This window comes from Papio anubis, chromosome 15, assembly GCF_008728515.1.
Source record: "Papio anubis isolate 15944 chromosome 15, Panubis1.0, whole genome shotgun sequence".
NCBI classification, from domain to species: domain Eukaryota; kingdom Metazoa; phylum Chordata; class Mammalia; order Primates; family Cercopithecidae; genus Papio; species Papio anubis.
Window position 1 is genome coordinate 12,203,311 of NC_044990.1, and position 6,788 is coordinate 12,210,098.

General features: G+C 39.7%; 1 protein-coding gene across 3 annotated transcripts in view; it reads right to left on the reverse strand.

Moving 5' to 3' along the window:
• The window catches only part of STARD13 (StAR related lipid transfer domain containing 13), a 553,194-nt gene that overhangs the window by 231,226 nt on the left and 315,180 nt on the right, over nt 1-6,788 (reverse strand). The window lies entirely within an intron of this gene.

Below are 6,788 nucleotides of genomic sequence, written 5' to 3' on the forward strand. Positions count from 1 at the left end.
CTGACAGGTGGACCCCAAATTATGTATACTGAAAAACACCTCAAAGTGATTCTTTTGTACTAAAACTTGGGAATTAATAAAATGACTGCTTCTAAATGCTTTCACGTAGGTTATCTTATTTATTAGGTGAAGAATATATCTCGCCTCAGTTCTAGTAATCCATCCACACTCAAGTGGTGCTCTTATAATTTGTTCTAGATGTCTATCCCCCTTTAAGCAGAAATAACCATGCTGTTCTTCCATCTTGGACACTTCATGGTCACATGGCTGAGCCATGTGACTTTGTTCAAGTTCCTAAACCTGCATGAACTGTGGTTGTATGCTATGAGAAATGAGCATAATACTGACCTTCTAGGACTGTTTTATGTATTAATTTCAATAACAAGTGTGCCTGGCACATGGTTAGCACTCAAAAAGTTGTAGTTATTTTAATTTTCCTTGATAAAAAAGGTGCACCGAAGAAATAGTTGTATATTTATCCACAATTAGTGCTTCAATCTTAGACCACCACACTAGAAATGTGATGATAAACCAATGCTACCATGTAAAATACACATGTAATACCTACATATCTTCTGTCTCCATTAAATAAGTTCTCTTGAGAGACGATATTTATTTTTTAAATGGTGGCCAGCTTGAAATATTTCCCAAATGCTATTCTGAGTACACTTTAGAGGTATGTGATGATTATATTTGGTAATTTTTATTTTACATTTACATTTACTTTTTTTTTTTTTTTTTAAATTTTTGGAAACAGGGCCTTTCTGTCACCCAGGCTGGAGTGCGGTGGCACAATCGTAGCTCACTGCAGCCTTGAACTCCTGGGCTGAAGCGATCCTTCTGCCTTAGCTTCCCAAGTAGCTGGGACTACAGGCACGGGCCACTACAACTGGCTAATTTCTTAATTTTTTTTTAGAGATGGGGTCTTGCTGTGTTGCCAAGGTTGGTCTTGAACTCCCAGCCTCAAGGGATCCTCTGGCCTCCGCCTCCCATAGCACTGGGATTACAGGCATGAGCCATTGTGGTGGTCCCTTTGGTGATTTTTATAATCAACATTTTTTAAATCACTGTAAGTAAATAAATATAATTTAAAAGGAGGGTGAAATCTGTCCTTCCAAATACACGGTAAAGGTGCTACATTTATGCACTTTGAAAATGGATTTGCTCTTTAAAATAGTTAAGTTTTTCATGGTTAAACCTGATGATAAGAAGGTGATTGACCTTCAGGGATCCAAAATTGAAACCCGAACAAAGCGGAGACTTGTTTTCTTGTGCAGTTCAACAGTTGACAGTTCCCAAGAAGAGCTTCAAGTGTTGCTGAGATAGGGTGGTAGGCCACTAATATCATTTGGATGTAAATATTTCAGTCTATGTATATTTTTAAAGTCTGTCTTATTTTGGCTTAATCATACCTAAAACATCATATGTCATTTGTGTTTTGTATACTGTCTCTCCATAGGGTTCTTGAATTAATATACTTGAGTGTGAAAATTGTTTTTCCAACAATAACGATTTCCATCTATGGCTTCTAGATTAAGCAGGATCCAGGTATAATGGTGATAGAGATTGTAATATGAAGTAGTTTATTCTAAACCAATCTGTTCAGAAGTTTGAGGGCTCTGGAAACAGATCATGTGGTTTTTAATGTTTACTTCGGATTACTCCTTAGCTTTGAGAATCCAGGCCAAGAATCACCTAACATTTTAGAGTCGAAATGTCCTTATTATAAAATGGGTATGTTAATAGTACTAACCCTATGGGCCACTAGAATGAATAAATTAATGCATGGGAAGTGCTTAGCACAGACTCTGTGCTAAAACATAGCAAGGACTCCATCAGTGCTAACTATTGTCAGTTTTTCTAGACTCTCCATGATGGCAAACGACAATTTCAACAAGAGTGGGGGAAATGCATTATTCTTTTTGAAAGATTGACCAAGAAAGGGAAAGAGGGATGGGGTCACGGGATACATGGGAGTTTTTCTCTAAGCAGCACAACCATCTCTCTAATTTAGCTCATAATTCCCTTGTGGTCTTATAGAGACAGTATTAATATTTCCCACATGCCAAGTAGGGGCCCTTGAGTCACAACAAGAGTTCTAATGGTGCCAGTGAGTTATCAGTGGAGGTAGGCATCAAATTCAGCATTGTTTTCAGCTGGGTTCTCGAACAGTTCACTGCCTTTCATATGCAGATGATCTGTTATGCAATAATTTAATTCAATGCTTTTCATAAAGAATGCCACAGAGGGCCTGCTTCATATGTGTTACTTTGTTGTTGCCCTGGTGACATTTGAAGAGCCCTCAGGCAACTACAGATATCCGAGGATTCCAGAGGGCAACTTCATATGAACAAAAAGGCTAAGTGTTACGGTGCAGCTGTTCAATGCAGATTCTCAAGTTCTGCCCATGAATTAATACTTTTCTTCTGGCTTCTTATTTTCTTGCCTCTAGTCAGTATGTTAAATAAATTCAGCTTTCCATGAGAGGTTGAACTTATACATAATCAAATAACTCAAAATTTTAAATGAAATTTTGTGAAACCTTTTAAACTATGTACCTAAAATCATTCTGTAAATACACTAAAGTCATGGAATTACAGGATTTTTTTGGTCTTTCAAATTCTTTATTTTGTGACAATTTAATTTTTATGACATATAAAAAAAGTATATATTTAAGGTATACAACTGGATGTTTGCATATACATTGTGAAATGACTATCACATTCCAACTAATTAACATACTCATTATCTGTATATAATTATCATTTTGGCACCCTTTGACCAACATCACTCCATTTTCCCCTCTTCTCTGCTCCAGGCAACCACCATCCTACTTTCTACTTCTGTAGTTCGACTAGTTTAGATTCTACATACAAGACAGATCATGCAGTATTTCTCTTTCTGCGTCTTGTCTACTATTTTGCTTAGCATAACTTCCTCTAGCTTCATCCAACTTGTCACAAATGGCACGATTTTCTTCTTTTTTAAACCTGAATAATATTCCATTGTGTATGTGTGTGAGTGTATAAAATCACTTTTTTTTGTTTTGAGACAGAGTCTGGCTCTGTCGCCCAGGCTATAGTGCAGTGATGCAATCTCGGCTCACTGCAACCTCCACCTCCTGCGTTCCAGTGATTCTCCTGCCTCAGCCTCCCGAGTAGCTGGGATTAGAGGTGCCTGCCATCATGCCCAGCTAAGTTTTGTATTTTTAGTGGAGACATGGTTTCACCATGTTGGTCAGGCTGGTCTTGAACTCCTAACCTCAAGTGATCCACCCCCCTCAGCCTCCCAAAGTGCTGGGATTACAGGCGTGAACCACCGCACTTGACCCAAATCACGTTTTCTTTATCTGTTCACTGCAGGACATTTAGGTTGTTTCCATATCTTGACTATTGTGCAAACTGCTGCAGTGAACATGGGAGTGCAGAGAGCTCTTTACTATCCTGTAGGACTGCTTGATCATATGTTCCATTTTTAATTTGGGGGAAACTTTCCTACTTTTTTCATAATGGCTGTATAAAATTATATTCCTAACAACAGTGAACAAGGGTTCTACTTTCTCCACATCTTTGCCAACATTTTTAATCTTTTATCTTCCTTATAATAGTCACCCTAAAAGGTATGAAGTGATATCTCATTACGGTTTTGACTTGCATTTACCTGATAATTACAGATGTCGAGCACCTTTTCATATGTTTATTGGCATTCTGAATTTCCTTTTTTGAGAAGTGTCTATCTTGGTCCTTTGCCCATTTTTTAATCCAGTTATTTGTATTTTTGGTATGGATCTGTATGAGTTCCTTATATAATTTGGATATTAAGAGTTTTAAGTAGTCATTAATAGTTGTGAACTCTTTGAAATCTTGCATAAAGCAGGTCACTAAGAAATGCTATGAACAAATAAATATAGGCATTGACGTCCATTTCAGATTTCTTTTCAAGAGGGTGCTTCTAAAGTAACTATTGCACAAAAGTCCTCTGAAAAAATAGGTCAAGAAGTGATACTAGTTCCACTATGGAAATCATTGGCTCCAAAGTCTCTGTAATCACTACATGTACTTCTGACACTTACTTTAACTCTAAACTTGCAAATCCATGTTAAGGGCACCAAGGCTTGGAGCGAAGATGTCCCCACTTAGCACCGTGCATGGCACAATTTCCAGGAGCTCTGGTAGGTTCTGCTAATTCAACAAAAGCCATCTTTAAAAGCCATGGAGGACCGCATGCGCTTTGCAACATCCATGCAAGAAAAGAGGCTCTCATGATTATGCTATAAAGTTGTAGAGCAAAGTAATTTAGACAGAATGGATATAAAAATAAACAGGGCCTTGTGATTCTCATGATAGAGAAAAGAAAATGGATTCACATATTCTTATCATCCTGGAGTCAGAAAATAATTTGTAGACTATCCAATAGAGCACCAAAGCATGAGGTATGCAAGCTCCTCATCTGGCTCTGCCCCCGACCTTGTTAGTCTTCTCTTCACTGGCTCTTTTTCTTGCACCTGAGGTCCCAGCAACATCAAATAATTGCTCATGCCGCTCCGTGCATCTCTGCTTCTTTGCCTGTGCTCTGTACTTCCTTCTCCTTCCAGTGTAATTTCTCTCCTTTAAGGTTCAACTCAGAGACCTCCTCTGTGACAAGCCACTCCACCCTCTGATCTCTCCCTACATCTTCATTCTTGTTTTCTGGTTTTTGTTTTGTTTTGTTTTAAGGTGGAGTTTTGCTCTTTGTTGCCCAGCCTGGAGTGCAATGGTGCAATCTTGGCTCACTGCAATCCCTGCCTCCTGGGTTCAAGTGATTCTCCTGCCTCAACCTCCCAAGTAGCTGGGATTACAGGTATGCGTCACCATGCCCGGCTGATTTCTTTTTTTTTTTTCAGTAGAGACAGGGTTTCGCCGTGTTGGTCAGGCTGGTCTCGAACTCCTGACCTTAGGTGATCCACCTGCCTCAGGCTCCCAAAGTGCTGGGATTACAGGCCTGAGCCACCGCACCCAGCCTCTTCATTCTTCCACTACCATACTTGTCCTAAGTTCCTTGAGTGTTAGTTAGAATTAGGGTCTTTTTCATCTTTTTTCTCAGTGCAGAGCATAGCAGAGTGTCTGACATGTGATGTTCACTCAATAAATGTTTTTCATGGATGAATGAATGTAGCTAATTTCTCCCATTTGCATTAAAAAAACCAAGGGCCAGCGGGTATTTGCTCCTTCCTCTTAATTATGTGATGGTCTTTATGTAATTAGCAACTAAGTATTTTTTGTATAATTGAGACATTAACTAAATTTGAATCATCAAGGAGACTGGTAAAAGGTCACACTGCTTCCACTCTTGGCCTGTCTTGTCTTTTCCTTCCACATTTTACATCAAAAACCAGGTGAATTGCTCTCAGCAAATCATACCCCAAAGCATATCCAGACTCTCTCTCAGGCATAAGGCTACAGAGGATCTGGCTACCTGTTGACCCCATTCCCTAAGCCTCTCCCCGTCGCTCACTGCATTCCAGCCCCACCTACCTCCCCTCCTATCCACAGACATTTCCACAGGCTCCTGCTTCAGGACTCATTCCCGTCCTTTTCCTTCTGTCTAGAACATTCTTTCTCCCAGATCTCTGAATGTCCCTGCTTCAGTACCACTTCTCCAGAGAGCTCTTTTGCAATGAACTGAATGTTTGTGTCCCCCCACATTTCATATGTTGAAGTCCCATCCCCCAATTTGATGGTATTGGGAGGTGGGGATTTTAGGAGGTAATTAGGTCATGAGAGCAGAGCTCTGGTGAACAGAATTAGTGCCCTTATAAAAGGGACCACAGAGAGATTTCTCACTCTCTTTCTGCCACGTGGGGATACAACCAGAAAACGGTAGTCTGCACCCTGGAAAACGGTCCTTTTTAGAATCCAACCATGCTGGCACTCTGATCTTGGACTTCCAGCCTCCAGAACTGCGAGAAATAAACGTCTGCGGTTTAAGCCACCAGTCCATGAAATTCTGTCAGGGCAGCCCACACTACCTAAGACACCCTTTCTGTTCATTGTATCCAAAATAGCACCCCCTTTCATTCTCCAGCTTCTCTACATTTTTTGTTTTTTCTTCATAATATGTTAATCACAACACTTACATATAATTATTACTGTCTCCACCACTTGAATCGAAGCTCAGTAAGGCTGCGGATTTTGTCGGTTGTATTCAACACTGAATCCCCAGTACTGTGAGTGTTTAGCATAGTAGATCCTTAAGAAATATTTGCTGAATAAATTAAGTGAATGAGAACCTTGCAGTCTTTGTAAAAATCAAATCATATAATTTGGGAAATTACTCAAGAAATTCATTATTTTTTCTCAAGTTTTATAATAGTAATAATAATAATAATTTTAAGTGGCCAAAAGGGACATTTCCATTTTAAACACATGACAAATATATTTTTAAATTTCAACTATGCTGGCTGGGTGCGGTGGCTCATGCTTGTAATCCCAGCACTTTGGGAGGCCAAGACGGGCAGATCCCTTGAGCTCAGGAGTTCAAGATCAGCCTCGCCAACATGGTGAAACCTCGTCTCTACTAAAAATATAAAAATTAGCCGGGCTTGGTGACGGACACCAAATCCCAGCTACTCAGGAGGCTGAGGCATGACAATAGCTTGAACCTGGGAGGCAGAGGTTGCAGTGAGCCAAGATCGTGCCACTGCACTCCAGCCTGGGCAACAGAGTGACACTCAGTCTCAAAAAATAAAATAAAAAATAAAAAATAAAAAATAAATTTCAACTATGCCTTCTCCATTTCCTTCCTCCCTC